General features: G+C 50.7%; 1 protein-coding gene, 1 long non-coding RNA gene and 1 other non-coding gene across 6 annotated transcripts in view; 2 read left to right on the top strand and 1 right to left on the bottom strand.

Annotated features, from left to right (window-relative positions):
- Positions 1-3,523, bottom strand: part of SIL1 (SIL1 nucleotide exchange factor) — a 92,497-nt gene extending 88,974 nt beyond the window's left edge. Inside the window, exon 1 of one of the 4 annotated variants that reach the window (XM_088173916.1) lies at positions 3,462-3,523. The gene's annotated coding sequence lies outside the window, so the exon portion shown is untranslated. Of the gene's footprint in view, positions 1-3,130; positions 3,428-3,461 lie in introns of those variants that run through there. The other 3 variants (XM_088173915.1, XM_014889617.2, XM_088173918.1) reach the window with 3 other exon arrangements.
- Positions 3,524-13,703: 10,180 nt separating this feature from the next.
- Positions 13,704-15,160, top strand: LOC148222064 (uncharacterized). The gene is made up of 3 exons (XR_015807042.1): positions 13,704-13,836; positions 14,140-14,321; positions 14,918-15,160. It is a non-coding gene; the product is annotated as an uncharacterized LOC148222064 (long non-coding RNA).
- Positions 14,572-14,775, top strand: LOC148222065 (small nucleolar RNA SNORA74). Its single transcript, XR_015807130.1, has one exon. It is a non-coding gene; the product is annotated as a small nucleolar RNA SNORA74 (small nucleolar RNA).
- Positions 15,161-17,103: the final 1,943 nt, after the last annotated feature.

Below are 17,103 nucleotides of genomic sequence, written 5' to 3'. Positions count from 1 at the left end.
AGGAGCTGGGGCTGGGTGAGCTCATCTTAATGAGGCCCAGTGCTCATTATTAACTAAGAAAAAAAAAAAAAAAAAAAAAAAAAAAAAAAGAACAACCAAAGCAAGTCCACCCCATGCACTTGAGGGGGTGGCTGTCAGCAATTCCCTGTCACCACAGGAGAAATCCCTGTCTATGGGCCCTGGGAGCTCAGCCCAGGTCTGCTTCTGTTCATCCTTTCCATTAATGGTTTGAACAACGAAAGAGAAGGCACTTTTATAAAACCTGAAAGGATGCCCAGGAGTTAAGAGCTGGAAGCACTCTGGAGGTCATGATCAGAATTGATAAACTGAAAAAAAGTTCCCAAAACACCCACAAATCAATAGAAAGAAAATCAAGGAAAACAATGCAAAGAAATGCACTTGGAAACAGCACAAACAGAGATCAAGTACACAAACAAAACAAAAACCTCTTCAGGCAGAGGGAACCTGGGGACCAGACTAAATGTGCCAGTGCTGTGGCACCAGAGCTCCAAAGAGCTGAACATCACTCTGTGATCCAGAACAGAAAATGCCCAGTTCTGGCCTCTGTGCTGGGTGTCACCTCTGAGTGACAGACTGACCAGAGGGTCTGGGCAGGCAGCAGAGCATTCAGCAGCACAGAAAATGCTGCCCCACACCAGCTGGGGAGGGATTTCTCCATCCCTGCTCCCTCCAGGGCTGGTACCAGCTCTCAGATTTTAACAGCCAGCCATGGGGCTCCTCGTTCTATGAAGGCAAGAGACAAACTGGCAGCTCAGTTTGCTGCAAGGGGAAGTTAGATGAGCTGTCAGGCTCTCTGAGGACATTCCATCATCCTGGGATTCCATCAAGGCCCAGAGGGAACTTGAGGGAACAGATCATCCACCAGTGCCCAGCCTGGAGCTGAGGATCTCTCACCTGGCTCAGGACAGAGCCATGGACAAGGAGGCTGTTCCAGCCTCACATTTCATTTTAGAATCCTCCATCTCCTCTCCTCCAGCAGTGCCAAAGCCAAATGAACAAATTCTCCTCTCCAAAATACAACAGAGCTCCTCATCCTGCTGAGGGGCACCCACACAAACACAGACCCAGCAGCACCGTGACCATTTCCCTTATCCCTCACAAATGAAGCTCAGCTCGTCAAGCTTCATTTGCAGCTCGCTGCTACAGCAGAGAAACCAGCAGGGAATGGGATGCTGCCCTGCTTCCCTCCTGTCCCCCACCCCACCCAGCAACTCTCTGAAGCCCACAAAGGCCATCACCCAGCCCTGCCCACCCCAGACACCCCAATTTGAAGTTGTTGAAAGCCACTGAAGCCATTGCCACAAGGTGTTACAAAGCAGCTGGTGCCAGCACAACACAGCTGCACCAAACCCAACCAGCAGAGCTTGGGAGAAATCCAGCAAGGGGGCAAAAGCTACAAATCTCATGCAAAAGCAGGGCTTAGCTCTCAGGAACATTTGAGATTTCCCAAAGACTCCGAGGGATTTGGGGTTTTGCTGAGCTGCCTCACGAACTGTAGCCAGGATGGATTTGACAAAGCCTCGGTGAACAGGCTGTCTCCCTTTGCAGGGCTGCTTCCCAGAGATCCCCAGCTTTGTGTCACTTCCCACTTCAGGTGCTAAGAATATCTGAGTGTTCATAAAAAAAAAAATAGCAACCAGCTATTGAGAACATATCAACAAAGAGCTCGACAAATCTTAATTAAAGCTGATTCACCTCTCACGAGTGGAACGTTGCTTCTCAGAGGAGAATGCTGAGTGTAAGAGCTGAGGTGGGTTATAAAAGCCACGGAGGAGTCGTAGCAGAGAGGATTAGCATATAGAAAGGATGACTGTTATCCCTAAATTTATCCCAATAATCCACCACCTCACAAATTCTCAAGGTATAGCTTCTGTGCTTTCAACCCCACCTGCCCAACCCAAGCAGAAGCAGACAGAGACAGGTTTGGGGGTGCTGGAGTTTTCCAGGTGTTTTATTGCTCAGGCTAAAGGAATTCTCATGTAAAAATGAAGATGATGGTGGCAGTAGCACCAGCCCTGCTCTTGTGCTGCTTCAGGACACAGGGACAACACTGTGGGTTCAAAGGCTGTCCTGACAGTTCACCAGCAATTGTTTCCAGCTGATTTCTTCCGAAGAATTGTATTTGTATCCCTTCACATTTAATAAATACATGGTCACACAGACAGCGGTCTCCAGGAAATCACAACACTGCTCTCTCACCTCTGGTAGATGGACTCCTACACTGAAGTTTCTGGGACTGTATTTTGGTTATTTCCACCATAGAAACGCCCTAGAGGCTGCTGGAAAACAAAGTGGGCCCAGGCTGGGTCATTTTAAGGCAGGGTTGAGGAAAAGAAAAGAGAGAAAATTAGAAGTCCATCCCTTAACAATGCTACTCCCAGAGAACAAATGAATTCGAACATCACAGAACACTGCGGCAGCACGTTCTGTAAATGACAGGGTGTGTCATCGTCTTCTAACGTCCTCTGGAGACTTATCTGCACTTAAAAGGTTCCTGCTGGGCTGTGCACGGAGCAGCCTCTTCCACAGACAGCTCCAGCACAGAAATGCCCCTGCAGATTCTCCTCCCTTGGCAGGCAAGCTGAGCAACAGCGGGGCAGGCAGCTCTGCCTCTGTGCCGCACTTGGACTGGGTTAGTTCTAGCGAAAAAACACTGCAGAATTAGTAACTTGGACCTAAGAAATTGTGTCTACAGAACGTGGTATAAACCCAGACCCTCCCGAGGTGGGCGGCAGCACAGCTCTGTTAAAGATCTCTCCCAATGCAAGCGTTAGTCAACCACTGAACTTAAACATTTCAAGGCAACATTCCAAACAGTGTTTATATACAAAATCCCATTTGCTCAGCGTTCCCTTCCCGGCCTTGTGCAACGCATCGTTTTACCAGTTCTCCAGCCAGAGAGCCATATGCAGGCTTGTACCAAAACAATTAAACCAGTTTTAAAATTCAGACCTCGTGTTACAGAGCGCACACCCTGAAGAAACAACCAATTTAATATCCCAGAGCTACTCCAGCACGTTTTTATTCCACAGCAGCCTGGGCACACAGCAGGCTGGAGCACACTCGTGCTCCAGGCAGGATCCAACTCTGCCCTTTGGAGGAAACTTACGTGTAAATATTTATGTTTATGTGTAAGGGATCCGTGTCCTGCCCTCAGTGTGTGCCTTAGTGCCCGTCACAGGGCGCGCGTTTGCGGTCGCTGTTGCAAACACGGGCAGGGACCTGTCCTGCCGGCCCGGGCCCGGCCGCTCTCAGCCCGGCAAGGCCTCACCACCGGCTCCGCTCGCACGAGGGCAGCTCAGAGGAGGCAGCGGCCGGAGCCCACGGGGCCGGGAGCAGAGCTCCATCCCCGACCGCGGGTCCCCGACCCGGAGTCACGGCCCGGCCCTGACGGGGCTCCAGCAGCGCCTCCCACCGCGACCCCCCCCACCCCGACTCACCGCTCCGCACTGCGCACGCTCCGCCCGACCCAGCAGCCCCGCCCCCTGGGCCGCTCTGACCAATCAACGACGCTTTTGACCCTGCTCATCCCCCTTGGCCCCGCCCCCGGGCCAGCCCTGACCAATCAGCACAGCCTCAATCTTGGCCACACCCCCTGGCCTGGTATGTTCGGTAACCACCGCCCTTGGCCCCGCCCCCTGGCTTTGGCCCCGCCCATGCCCCGTGAGGAGGCAGCGCTGCCCCGGCCGGGCCGTGTCCTGGGCTGCGTTCGCCGGGCTCGGTTCAGCCGTGTCCCGTTTCTCGGATCGGGCTGAGCCTGAGCCGTGTCCTTTGTCCTGGGCCGGTCTGAGCCATGTCCTGGGTTGGACTCAGCTGTGTCCCTTGTCCTGGGCTGGGGTCAGCCGTATCCCTTGTCCCTGGCCGGGTTCAGGCATGTCCTTTGTCCTGGGCCAGGCTCAGCTGTGTCCCTTGTCCTGGGCCAGTCTCAGTCATGTCCCTTGTCCTGGGCCAGTCTCAGTCATGTCCCTTGTCCTGGGCCAGGCTCAGCTGTGTCCCTTGTCCCTGGCCTGTCTCAGTCACGTCCCTTGTCCAGGGCCAGGCTCAGCTGTATCCCTTGTCCCAGGCCGGGCTCAGTCACATCCCTTGTCCCGGGCCAGTCTCAGCCGTGTCCCTTGTCCCAGGCCGGGCTCAGCCGTGTCCCAGGTCTGGCCCTGGGCTGTGCTGGGCGGGCTCTGGCCTCCCTGGCTGTAGGAACGGCGTGTCCCGGGCAGCAGGCAGGATCCCTGCAGGATCTGTCCCTCAGGAAGGGACTGATGGGACTGCCTGGCTGGGGGCGCCTCTCTGCATCGTGTTAGGAGAAATTCTGGAGGAATTTCCCCATGGAAAAGGTGGTCAGGCACTGGAACTGTCCAGGGAGGTTTGGATCCCCATCCCTGGTGGTGGCACTGAGTGCTCTGGGCTGGGGACAAGGTGGGGATATCTGGGATGGGTGCTGGGGATCAGGAGGGAATATTCACAGTGATCAGGAGACACATCACATCGTCCCTGCCACAGGCTACTTCACCACCCTGTTTATTTTTCACAGGTTTTGAGGAAGGTAGTGAGGTTTCAGGTAAATACAAGGGTGTAAATTCTCAGCCTTGGCACCCCTGGTTGATGCTGAAATGAGGTGAGAAAGTCAGAGAAGGCACAGGGAGCTCACTGGTCCCCTCACCTCATTCACTCAAAGCACTCTGCTGATTAAAATCATGCCAAAGCATTTCCCACCCCTCTCCCGACTGAGACTGAGTGATGGCACTGCAGAAATGATGGAAAATCGACAGCCACGAGCTGTGCAACCCTCCCTGGCAAGGGCTGGGCTGTGCCTGAGGAACAGGCCATGGGATCCACTGCACAGCAGCCAAAGCCAACCTGCCAGCCCCAAAATCAAACCTGCAATGTTTAATTATCCAGTGAAAGATTCTCAGCGACATCAGGGGACCTGTCCCTGGGTCACTGTCCCCACAGGTCTGCTCACCCATGCTGAGTTTCACTGCTGGCACCCACAGAGATCCAGGAGGCAGGAGATTGACTGTAAGCAAATCTCAGCTCTCCATGCCAGTAATTGAATATTTTCAGTCTTTCCAGGTTGGTTGTAAACATCTGAAAAACATAATCTGGAATCAAATCCCTCAAAGCCTGTCAGGAGTGTACCAAAGCTTTATTGATGCTTATGATTTTTGTTGGGGTTTATGGTTTCTCAGGCAGCTGCCTGGGTGTAACTGCTGGTCTTTGCTGTACTCCAGCCTCTTCCTTCTCCTTTTGGGCTCCACACACCAAGCCCAAGGCTGGCAGCCAGGCTGGACTGGGCTCTCTGCTTGCAGCCCAGGAGCCCCAAATGTCAGCTGGGGTACTGGGAAGAGGATTTTCTCCCTGCTTGTCTCAGGGTGATGGCACAGCAGCCACCAGGGAGTTTGGGAAGCCTCACTGAGATGCTCAGTCCATCCAGAGAGGAGCACTGCTGCATCCCTGGGCAATCCCAACCAAATCCCACATCTGAAACCGTATCAAAGAGATAAGAAAATACACTCTGCATATATTACCCTCTGCATCTCGAGTTCCTCTCTTTGGTCTGATGGGGTGGAAGGCTTTTTCCAAAGGTATTAGAGAAGATGGGTGTGAGAGAGTAATTTGGGACTGGGACTAATTTTTCATCAGTATACTTAAAGACAATCACAGCACTAGGAGGGAGGCCTAATTGTGGAGTTGTGTAATTAGTTTTTATGTCACTGCAATTATTCTGTTGGCTACATATAAAGAACATGGGAAAATGCAGCACTTAATTTTAAATCAAGACTTGATTCTCTTTTAGTAGGTAATTGATGTTGATCACATCACTTAGCAGCAACTATAAAATGTGCTATTTAGATTGTAAAAGGATGAAGAAAAGGACTAAGCAGATAGGTAATTGATGATTTGGTGGGAGGCAGCAGGAATCCTTCAGCTGGCTCTGCTTGCAGCTGCTCCTGGGCTTCATTAGTGCCAAGGGTGTTAATGAGCACAGAGTCCCTGTCCTGGTCCCACAGCATCACTGTCCTGCACTCCATGGAATTGATCCCTCCTGGTTAAACCCCTTCCTTTAAGGAATTCAGATTTTCTTCATGAAATTTATCCCTTCTGGTTAAACCCCTTCCTTTAAGGAATTCAGATTTTCTTCATGGAATTGATCCTTCCTGGTTAAACCCCTTCTTTTAAGGATTCAGATTTTCCTCATAGAATTGTTCTCTCTGGTTAAACCCCTTCCTTGAAGGAATTCAGATTTCCTTCATGAAATTGATCCCTCCTGGTTAAACTCCTTCCTTTAAGGAATTCAGATTTTCCTCATAGAATTGCTCCCTCCTGGTTAAATCCCTTCCTTGAAGGAATTCAGATTTTCCTCATAGAATTGTTCCCTCTTGGTTAAACCCCTTCCTTGAAGGAATTCAGATTTTCTTCAGGAAAATCTGTGTGGGTTTGTGCCCAGGACTTCCACATGCTCATCTAGAAGCCACCAGGCTCCTCTCCTCAAAGCTGTTTGGCTTCTCCAGTAGCTCAGCTGTGGCAACATGTCCCAAATTTGGTCACAAATGAAATTACCTGACTGGTGCTAAACACTCCCAGAGACATAACTGCACATTTAAAAAAACAAAATTTAGTCACAAGATGCCATTACTGTGAAGCCTCACAGTGCTGCCCCTCAAAAGGTAACTCTCTGTTTTTAGTGATTTTTTCATATTAAAAGTACCTGCAAGTAGTTTTAGTTGGGGGAATACCCAGAGAAAAGCCAGGGATGCTGTTTAACACAGCAAGGCAGAGCCATCCAGAGGGTTCAGTTGCCCTTTTCCCTCTGAAAGGATGCCACCATTAGAGAGGTTGTCTCTCCTGGATAGGAATCAAGCTGGGCCTGCAGGGACTGCCCAGGACTCAGTGGGGTGAAGGCTTTGGGGAAAATGAGTGCCAGCCACATCCCTGGGTCACTGTGGGGAGAAAACTGCAGCAAAAGGGATGGGGCAAACAAGGCCCACAGGGACTTCTGTAAAGGACTAGAAGGGAAAGAGCAACAGCTGAAAAGCTGGATGTGTGAAGTATGAAGAAAGGCTTTAATTTGCACAGAATCTCTTAATCCATTAATCACAGGGACATCTGTGTATGAAAACCTCCCTCTCGTTTAATACTACCTCAGGTTTGTACAGGAAGGTAATAACTGCGTGCCAGGGGAGTGGGAGGGGCAAGGTGGCACAGGCTGAAGTCGTGGGCTCGTTTCCAGGGAGAGAAGATCAGCCCTTCACAGCCAGCACAGGGATGAGCAGCGATGGAAAGCACTGGACAGGCAGCCCAGGAGTCACAGTGGCACTGGGGACACTGGTTTCATGAAGGAGGACACCCCAGAGCCTCTTGGCTCTCTGGAGGTTGCCTGCAAAGGCTGCACAAACCTGCCTGGGTGTCTGGAACAGAGGGTTTGAGGGTTTAAGAGCAGCCTGACATCTTTCTTTCCCCTCCACCCCAATCCCTCTCCAGTCACACTGCTCCACTTGCCCCAAGAGCTGGGGGATTGTGAGGATCATCCTGGAGGCAGGGGGAAGCTCTGGCAGCATGGCATGGACTGATCCATCCCCTGATCCTCACCTGATGTTTCTGTCAGGTTTACCTGTTCTGCTTTAATCCCACGTGCTTTCCCAGCAATTCCAGCATTGCAGCACACCAGCCAAAGTCTCCTCGTGTCCATGATGGTCTCACCGACCTCAGACTTCCCTGTCAGGCAGCAGGTGAACATAATATCTATAAATCCTTCCTGGAGCTGTTACCTGCTTTCCTCGAGGGAGAAAAATAGGAAAAAAATTAGTATGCAGCTTCTTCCTCAAGAAATCAATGTGATCTCAACTCACTGTGAAGTTCCCTGACTGTTAGAGATGCTGCACTGGTAAAAACTAACCCTCAGAGGAGAAAGGGTAGGGGAAAAAAGAAAGAAAAATAAATTCCAGTGACTAGACAAGGCTAAAATGTTGCAGAAAGCTAAACTGCCAGGGTTGGGGCTTGTTTGAAAGTCCCAGAGTAGAGAGGGCTGCACAGTCCAGCTGTTTATTACCCCACCAAGAATCAACTGTAATTGTTATTTCTAATTAGAGCTGTTGGGTAAAAATGTAATCAAGAGTTTCCCATTAGGAAAAAAAAAAGAAAGACATTTCATCTAAATTAAAAATTTTATTTTTTAAGAAAGGGGGTAAATGTTGAAAATTTTGTAACAACTCATTTCAGCATTTTCAAGATGAAAAGGGATGTATTTTTGCTGTGAAATGCATCATCAATTCAAATGTGTTTTACAGTCTGAAGAGCAAAAAATATTTTCAAATCAAAGCAAAAATGGTATATTTAGCCATTTTCTTTAAAAAAGCCTATCTGGGGGTTTCTGTCCTAATTAAGAATGATATTTTTTTCCTTTTTTCTTAATGGAATAAACTGTTCCTAGTTAGCTCTGCTCTAAAATGCTGGGTTGATGTGCCCACCCATGTGTCCCCAGCACCTGATCCCAGGGCTCTGGGTGTCAGCACTGCCTGAAATCCCTGGGATTTGAGTCAGGCTTTATAAAACTCACAGAATTAAAGCAAATTCCTTGCTGCCAAGAGAGCTGGTGGGGCACTGGAAGCACCCAGGAGTGTTTGGTGAGCTTTGGCAGGTCTGAATTCCTAAGGGGAGCTGATTGTGGTGCCCACACTCAGGGCAAGGCAGCTGCAACCCCCCCTTGCACGTTTGACCCTGTGGTTGATGCCATGAGATTGCCACGGATCCCTGCAGGGTTTGCATCCTAGAGGATCCTCTGCACAGGATTAGCACATTTATCACACTGAGAAAGTGGTTTAGGAGCTGGGAGATGAATAGCAGAGCTTGTGGTTTGTGATCTGTATTCTGGGTTTGAGCATTGAAGGAGAGAGAGGGCAGAAAAATGAGAGTTAAAGAGGAGATGGGAACAGAAGGGGACACCAGGGAAGGACACTGGGTCAGGGAGAAGCTCAGCAGGAGGAGAGGAGGGTGGAAAAGGAAGGGAGCAAAGCTGAAGGGCTTTGCCAGAGATGAAATGGAAAAAGAAATTGCTGTGCAGCAGTTTCAGGCCAGAACAGAGGGAGCTGCACAGGCTCCTCGAGTGCATTTTGAACAAGAAAAACACCAGGCTCTGACAGGGCCAGGACACCCAGGTGGGCTTGGAGGGGGAGAAAAGGGGAGAGGGGTGCAGGGTCCCACAGGCAGGGCACACCCCTGCCCAGCCACATCCAGGGGGGCACTGCCCTTACTGGTGCACACCCCTCTGGCAGCCTGACTGGGGGGTCTGTCACCTTTCCCCACTGCTCCTTCCTCCAGAATGAGAGGAATGAGGGATTTGTCTTTCCAAACGAGCTGTGGGTCTGCTGGTAGATAAAACCAGCACTGAGACATAAAAGAAACAATGGGATGGATTCCACTGGTTGATGAATGGAAAAAGATATTTGCTTTTACAAACAAACTGTAGGGCTGCTGATAAATGAAACTGGATATTAAAAGATGAAAGAAGCAATGGAGAAAAACCATGAATTCCATAAGAATTAACAATTAAAAGGGAGGGTTGTGCATTAGAGGGGAATCTCAGGTATCAGGTGTTCTGGGAAGTCTGTGCCTCTCAAGTACCTCAGCCCATGGGGAAAGAGAGAGGGAACTTGGGATAAAAAGGGAGGTGAGTGCTCCAAAAATCTGAGAGACCCCAGAGGAATGGCCCATGGCCTCTCCCTTTATTCAGATAAAGAAAAAGGACTCCTCTGTCTCATTTTTGGACATTAACCTCTGGTGTTTGTAGATTAATTTTTCTGACAAGACCAAGCAAGGTTGCTCCATGGTAAGGGAACAGCCTCAGCCTCCAGGACAGCTGAGCAGCACATCCTGCCCCACTGCCACCCCCAGGAGCTGTGCTGGCAGAGCTGGCACCCAGCACATGGCACCAAGCCCTGGTGGGAGGCTGCAGGCCCTTGGCCAGCCAGGGAAGGAGATGGTTGGATCATGGGCTCTTCTTGCAGGGAGCAACTGGTGGATGAAGCCTGGAGCACCCACTCACACGTGGGAGCAGACACAGGGGATAACACACTGCACCAGGGCTTTAAGCACATCACTCAAAATAACCTATCTAAGATGAATGATTTCTCTTTTTTTTTTTTTTGTTATTATTTTGAAGTTTAAAATTATTGAAAAGCTTCTCACTACTCTCCCAAATCATTCTCAGGCATAGAAAAGGAAGAAAAGGCAGTTCTACCTTCAACAGTGCTTTGTAACAAAATGACTCAGATTCATTTCGCTCATGATTTGCCCTTGGTTCCCTTTGTCCATGTTTTAAAAAACATCCTGGCTTGGTCTGATTAGCAGTGTCTCCTCGAGGGCAGAGGAGGCCCTGCAAGAGCTGGAGGTGTTGCAGGTCAAGATTAAAGTGCTCTGCATGCCATTCACTGTCAAAAGTGTAACTGGCTTAAAGCAGTGCAATTAGGTGGCTCAGAGGTTGTGGAGTACCAGCAGCAGTGTTTCAGTGCAGGTGATTAAAGCACAGCCCTGGCATTAGGATGTGATTAAAAGGCAGTGTCAGGGTGAGACCTGGCAGAGGAGCTCAGCAGGCAGGGTTAAATCCACAGCTTCTTCTGGGGTTGGATACCCCAGGGCCTGGGAAAGATCTCTGTGTATGAGCTGAGCCAGCTCAGCTTTTAGGTCTGGAATGCCATCTTGTGATGGCAGTGGGGAAGTGGAAATGGGCCCTCTGTGGAGATGATGGAATTACAGAATGGGTTGGGTCAGAAGAGACCATAAAAATAATTTTATTCCTGCCTGGGAACACCTTCCACTGTCCCAGGCTGCTCCAAGCCCCAATGTCCAACCTGGCCTTGGGCACTGCCAGGGATCCAGGGGCAGCCACAGCTGCTCTGGGCACCCTGTGCCAGCCCTGCCCACCCTGCCAGGGAACAATTCCTGCCCAAAATCCCATCCAGCCCTGCCATTCCCTGTGTCCTGTCCCTCCATCCTTGTCCCCAGCCCCTCTCCAGCTCTCCTGGAACCCTTTTATGCTCTGAGCTCTCCCTGGAGCCTTGTCCTCTCCAGATGAGCACCCCCAGCTCTCCCAGCCTGGCTCCAGAGCAGATGGAGCATCTCCAAGTCCTTCTCTGCTGGTCAGTGAGCTCTTCTCCCAGTCTGTGCTCATGCCTGGGATTGCCCTGGCCTGGGTGCAGAGAGTGCTGAATCTCCCCAGAGAGGAGAGGGCAGCCTGGAGGCCATGGCTGCCCCACCAGGCTGGTGTCACTCACAGTGCAGTGTGAGCACAAACACCACAGCAGTGTTTGTCACTGTCCCAGCTGTGACAGACACCACAAGTTCTCACCAGAGTCCAAACCTGCTTGGCTGTGGGGCTGGAGGTGACCATCATGCTAAATGATGATGTAAATCCACAAATCTTTTCTTCCATAGGTTTACTGAATTTTCTTCCTCTTCCCATGCTACCACTCTGTCTTTTTCTCCAGTGACTGATGGTGTGGCCAAATCTGAGCCAAAATCTGCTCAGTACAGAAGGATCACAGCACCAAGCCTGCAGTGCCAGAGCTGGAGGTGGGGCAGGCAGGGAGCCCTGGGCACGGCTGTGTTCAGGGCTGAGGTGACAGTAAAGGATCTCTGGCTGCCACAGAAGCTGCAGACATTGGTTACACAGGGGCATGTCCCAACCCAGGCTTGGAGCACACGAATTTTGAAGCACTATAGCTCCATGCCAGTGCAGATCTCTTGAGTGGATGCACTGTGCCAGCAGACAGTGCTCATGTCCTGGTTTAACCCATCCTGCTAATTTATGGGAGCAAATCACTCAGATGTGATTCCTCCTTTATGCTGTAACAGAGCACTCACTCGACAGGGGTTACTCAGGCTTCTGGAGCCTGTTGAGTTGCTTTGAACACAAGCTGCAGGGCTGTGCTGGGATGCAGGGAGCTCAGGGGAGGCTGTGTCTAGACTAGAGGAACTCTCCTGAAGGCTAGCTGGGCTTTTGTTTTGTAGTAACTCATATCTCTGATCTGGCTTGGAACAAAGCATCTCAGTCTCTTCAAGCCCCATCACAACACTTGCAGGAGAAAAGGAGGATCTGTTTAGCTGTCACCAAGCCAAGATGAACAACAGGGACTGGCTGCAACTGTTGCAGAGAGCACATTCCTGTGACAGAAAAGGGCTTCATTCCCATGGCAGAGCTGCTGTGTTTCATCTGGTTTGATGCTTTTCACCCTAAATTCACAAATGATGTGCAGGCCTTTGTTTGAGCCCCCCTCCAAGGCCAGCAAGCAGATGAGAAGCTGTGCACACAGAGGGGATTATACTGGGAAGTGAGGGGCTGGTCCTGAGTTGAGAGTTGCTGAGTTCTGGTATTTGGCATTCAGGAAGCTTTTGAAGTATCTCCTCAATCCTGCTGAAAATGTCTTGTTAAAAGAGACAAAGCATATTAATGTGGGCCCCATGCTGTGCTGATGAATTAAACAACTTCCAAACTGAAGCTGTGGCTTAGGGTCTCAGCAGAGTCATCATCCATCCCTGTGTGGGCACAGGGCACATCCATCCCTGTGTGCCCTTGCCCTGGGCAGTGAGACCTCCAGGAACAAGAGCATGAAGTGCTTTGTGTCTGCTCTTACCTGTCCCTCCACCAGCCAGCTTGTGCTGTGCTCAGCACTGGGCATCCCTGTTCCTCCCCAGCTTCATCACTGGCAGGGGAAGCACCGAAGTCCTGCTCAGCACCAGCCTCTCTCCCTGCACTCAGCCGTGTCCAGGGCTTCCCAGGACAAGGCAGGATGAGGCTGAGCCAGGGAGGAGCACCCCACATCCAGGAAGAATAGCTGCCTGCCTTGGGCTGAAAATAGACCGTGAAGCACTTGAAGAGGACAGAGCTGGAGTGGATGATTGCCTGAGGCAAGGCACAGCTCCAGCTGAGTTCACTGCTGAGCTCTGAGAGCATAAGCACAAGAGGAGCATGGGGGAGGGATGCCAGGCTCTCTGGAAAGGCCTCTCACTGGAGCACAAAGCCCAGAGAAAAACTTCCTTTGAATGGATCCCCAGCGAGGGAGGTCACAGTTACACTGCTGTGCCCAGACATGGATACACAGAGCACTGGGCTGGTGTTAAGGCATCCAGTGGAGGCCAGGGAAGGTGTGGAATTGTGTTTCTCCCAGCGAGGCACTTAGCAGCACCACAACTTATTCTCTGCTTATTTTAGAACTGGGTTTTTTGCTGCTGGCAGCTGTTTCTGAGCTGACACTTGTATCTCCTGTGCCTGAAGTGGGACACATCAGGGGAAAGCAGAGAAACAAATCACCAGCCCTCTGCTTCCCATGAGCTGCTGCTTGAGTTCAGTTCTTCCACAGATCCTGCTCTGGCTCTGCCGGGAATGCTGCAAGTGTGCAAGGCCAGGCTGGACGGGGCTTGGAAAAACCTGAAATAGTGGAAGGTGTCCCTGCCCATGACAGGGGGTGGGACGCGATGATTTTTAAAATCCCACCCAAACCGGTCTGTGACTGATTATGGAGGGTTTTTCCCCGCCCCGGGGGGAGCGGCCGAAGCCGCGGGGCGGTGCCTGCGGAATCACCTCGGCAGCGCGGCCACGCCCGGCCTTTCTCTGCTCCGCCATCGTGAGGGGAAGGAGCGGCTCTGCTCGGCCATGGCCCCCTCGCCGTGAGGGGAAGGAGTGGCTCTGCTCGGCCATGGCCCCTCGCCGTGAGGGGAAGGAATGGCTCTGCTCGGCCATAGCCCTTCTCTGCCATCCCTGCCGTGAGGGGAAGGAGCGGCTCTGCTCGGGCCGGGGCCGCCATGAGGCGCCGCCGCCGCCATGAGGTGAGGGGGGCACAGAGACAGGGGACGGGTGGTGAGGACAGCGGGGCTGGACTCCGGGGTTTTGGGGACGGAAGGCACCACATGAAATAATCACTTTTTTTTTATTTAGTTGTTTCTGCCTACCGGCCACTCTGCATCCCCGGGACTGGGGGTGTTGCTCAGCTGCGAGCACTGATTCCTCAGCCTTTTGCTCGGTTTGCTGGCTTTTGTCCTCTGCCACAAGCCGTGTTGCTGCTGTCGATCTGAATGAATACAGATAGAATTAACGGATTATTTACGATGTTTCTGCTGTTCTCTCTTTAGGCCTTCAGCCGATGTGGAAGATCGCGGTGACTCAGCCCCGTCGTGTGTGAAACCCCTGAGCTGAGCTGTGCTGGGACAGCCAAGGAATCCTCTCCAGGAGGGCACTGGAGCCTTGAAGAGGAGATGTGAAGGGATATCCTGCCCGTGAGGCACAGGCAGAGCTCTGGAGCAACGTGGGTGAGGTGTGACCATGAACCAACAAGTGGAAATGGGCAAAACTGTTTATTTTGCTGCCTTGAATTAACTAAAAGGCCTCTGCTGCCTCCTGTGCTAGCCTCAGGTCCTCAAGGTGGAAATAACGTGATTTATCCAGCAACAGGTTTAGCTTATCTATTGCTCTTGCTGGATAAAGGCTTGATGAGAGAAGGCATCACCAGAGAGGTGCCTCTTTATTTCTGCCCTGTGAAGGCCCTAGTTTTGTTCTTTTTTTCTCCCAGCAGTAGTCAGCTGCCCGTGGCTGCTCAGTGCCTGTGCCAGTGTTATGCTGCTGGGAGAGAAAGGTGCTGCTGAGCTGTCCTGGCACCAGCAGGGCCGTCCTGGCACTCGGTGGTGCCGGGTTTTGGCAGCACTCTGCATGCCTGAGAGTGGAGTAACTCCTGCCCGTGGAGTTAACAGCCTAGTCTGGATGCAGACAACTCGCAGAAAATGGAAAACTCTGTTGCAGATATTTTAGTGTGCATCTTTTATATAAAAGTTAATATCACCTAATTAACTGCTTTGTGCTAATGGTTGAACAGGGCTTCTCCTTTCAACTGTCTTTATTGGGTTTTTATTACAGGTAAATCGGTGTGAGGCTTGCTGGAGCAGCAGGAGTGGTCGGAAGAAAAGCTGTCAGTGCTGCTTTGAAAGGTGTTGGGAAGATGGAAACCTGAAGCCCACAGCTTAAACGGGGCATCTGGAGAAGAATTTGTTTTCAGGATGTGGATGTAGGAACAAGAATTATATGTACAATTTATTGTTAATCTCTCACTACTTTAAAATACATTTTTATACGATCTCAATTAAACGTATTTATATTTAAGCTTGCTCAGTTTGTTTTTCATTGTCTTCCAAGGCTGTTGGTGCAGCAGGATTTGAGAGTGGTGTTGAATTCCTGTGGGAGACTGGAGAGGCTGTAGTGAGGCACCAGCTCTCATCCCTAGGCCTGGGGGGAAGTGAGCCCACAAAGGAAGGTTGGAAAAGGCTGATTTAGATGCAAATATATCAGAACTGGTGGGGAGGGGCAAGACAGGGATTCAGACAAAAACGGTGTTTAAATGCAAAACTTGGAACCAAAGGAGTGTGTTGCTCTCTCCAAGATGAGATTTAGATCCATTTGGATTCCATGCAGTCTTCTGGGAAACCCTGGGTTTGTGAAACAATCCTTAAATATCTTGAGACTGCCTAAATGTTTAGCCATGAACCCTTCTGCCACCTGAATCCCCGGAGCTTTGAATGCAGAGTTTTTACACTGCACATGGGAATACTTGCTAAAATACTCAACATTAGGGAAAGGTTTTTTCCTGGTTCAAGCCTGAGTTCTGTTGTTCCTGTAGGAACAAATCCTACCTGCGAAACTGATCAAGGTTTCCCCATGGATTTATGTTGTGCCCAGCAATTTTTCTCTTTCCCAGGTGGGTGCCCAATGCCCTTACAGTGGGGGTTCCTGCCTGCTGGCAGCCAAGGAACACTCGCTGTTAAGGGGCTCTGCTGGTGGACCAGGTATTCCCAAAAGTGGCAAAAAATGGAGAATATGGGCTCTTTTCCCAGTATCCCAGCCAGCCCTGCCCTGTGGCAGTGGGCATCCATTCCCTGTGTCCTGTCCCTCCATCCCCTGGCAATCATCTCTCTCCATCTTTCCTGCAGCTCCTTCAAGGCCACCCTGAGCTCAGCCCAAAGCTTCTCCTGTGCAGGTGAACAATCCCAGCTGTGCCAGCCTTTCCTCCCAGCAGAGCTGCTCCATCCCTCTGCTCATCCTGGAGCCTCCTCTGGCCTGGCTCCAGCAGCTCCAGCTCCTCCCTGGGGTTCTGGACTGGGGCATGTCCAAGCTTCCAGCTTTGTGCACAACTGGAAATAAAAAATAGGGATGTCCTGAAGGTTCTCCTGTGGTCAGCACAAGCACAGGCTGGGAGTCTGGAGCTTGGGGTGTCACCTCCAGCAGGAAGGGGACAGTCAGCACCGTGCAGCTCCTTCTGCAGCACGGGGGTGACTGATAAAGGTTAGAATGATAGACCTCAGCCCTGCTCTGCTGCCTCGAGAGAAGAGAATTGGGAGAGAACTCATGAGGTCCAGGACTGGCAGTGAAATAAAGCCAGGAAATGGAGCAGGACCTGCATCTGTACTCGAGAAATGTCCAAGTGATTTATGGTTCTGTTTAGGAGCACCATACATTTTGCAATCTGTATATGATTTCTACCAGGCAAAAGTGGTTGGATTGCTTTACATTTGCTCTGCTTTTACTGCTCTGCAGCACCACAGCACAGGAGGATTGTTAACTCAGATTGATGGGCTTGTTTTTGAGCACTTAATTGTTTTTTTTACCCTGAGCTTGTTAAGAGCTGGATTTCTTGTGATTGTTCTCTGAGCATTTCCTTATTATTATAATCATATAGTGCACCACTTCCATTTTTCTAAAATACCTATTGTTTCCTTGTGCTCTCCAGCCACTTACAGAGAAGAAAAACCAGCCTGTGATGAATTAAAGAGGCAGATTTTTCCTTTCCCCTGGAGCTTTCCCTGAATTCACGTACACACCCTCACCTTCATAAAGGTGCTGGAACCCAGCGGTTCCCAGGCTAATGGAGAGACCGGTTCCTTAGCCACAAAATTAAATAGGGAAGAAAGATGTCGACTACGAAAGAAATCCAAATAATGAATATACCTGAGGGGCTGTAGGAGTACGTTGGTGACAACTCACGGATTTCAGGAGTGCAGCAGCACAGGGACCTCTCCTCATCCAGCACAAGGTGGCAATGTTGGATCAGA

Source organism: Sturnus vulgaris, chromosome 15, assembly GCF_052056855.1.
Source record: "Sturnus vulgaris isolate bStuVul1 chromosome 15, bStuVul1.hap1, whole genome shotgun sequence".
In the NCBI taxonomy this organism is placed as follows: domain Eukaryota; kingdom Metazoa; phylum Chordata; class Aves; order Passeriformes; family Sturnidae; genus Sturnus; species Sturnus vulgaris.
The sequence above is the reverse complement of the archived record's forward strand: the minus strand, read 5'-3'. Positions and strand labels throughout refer to the sequence as shown.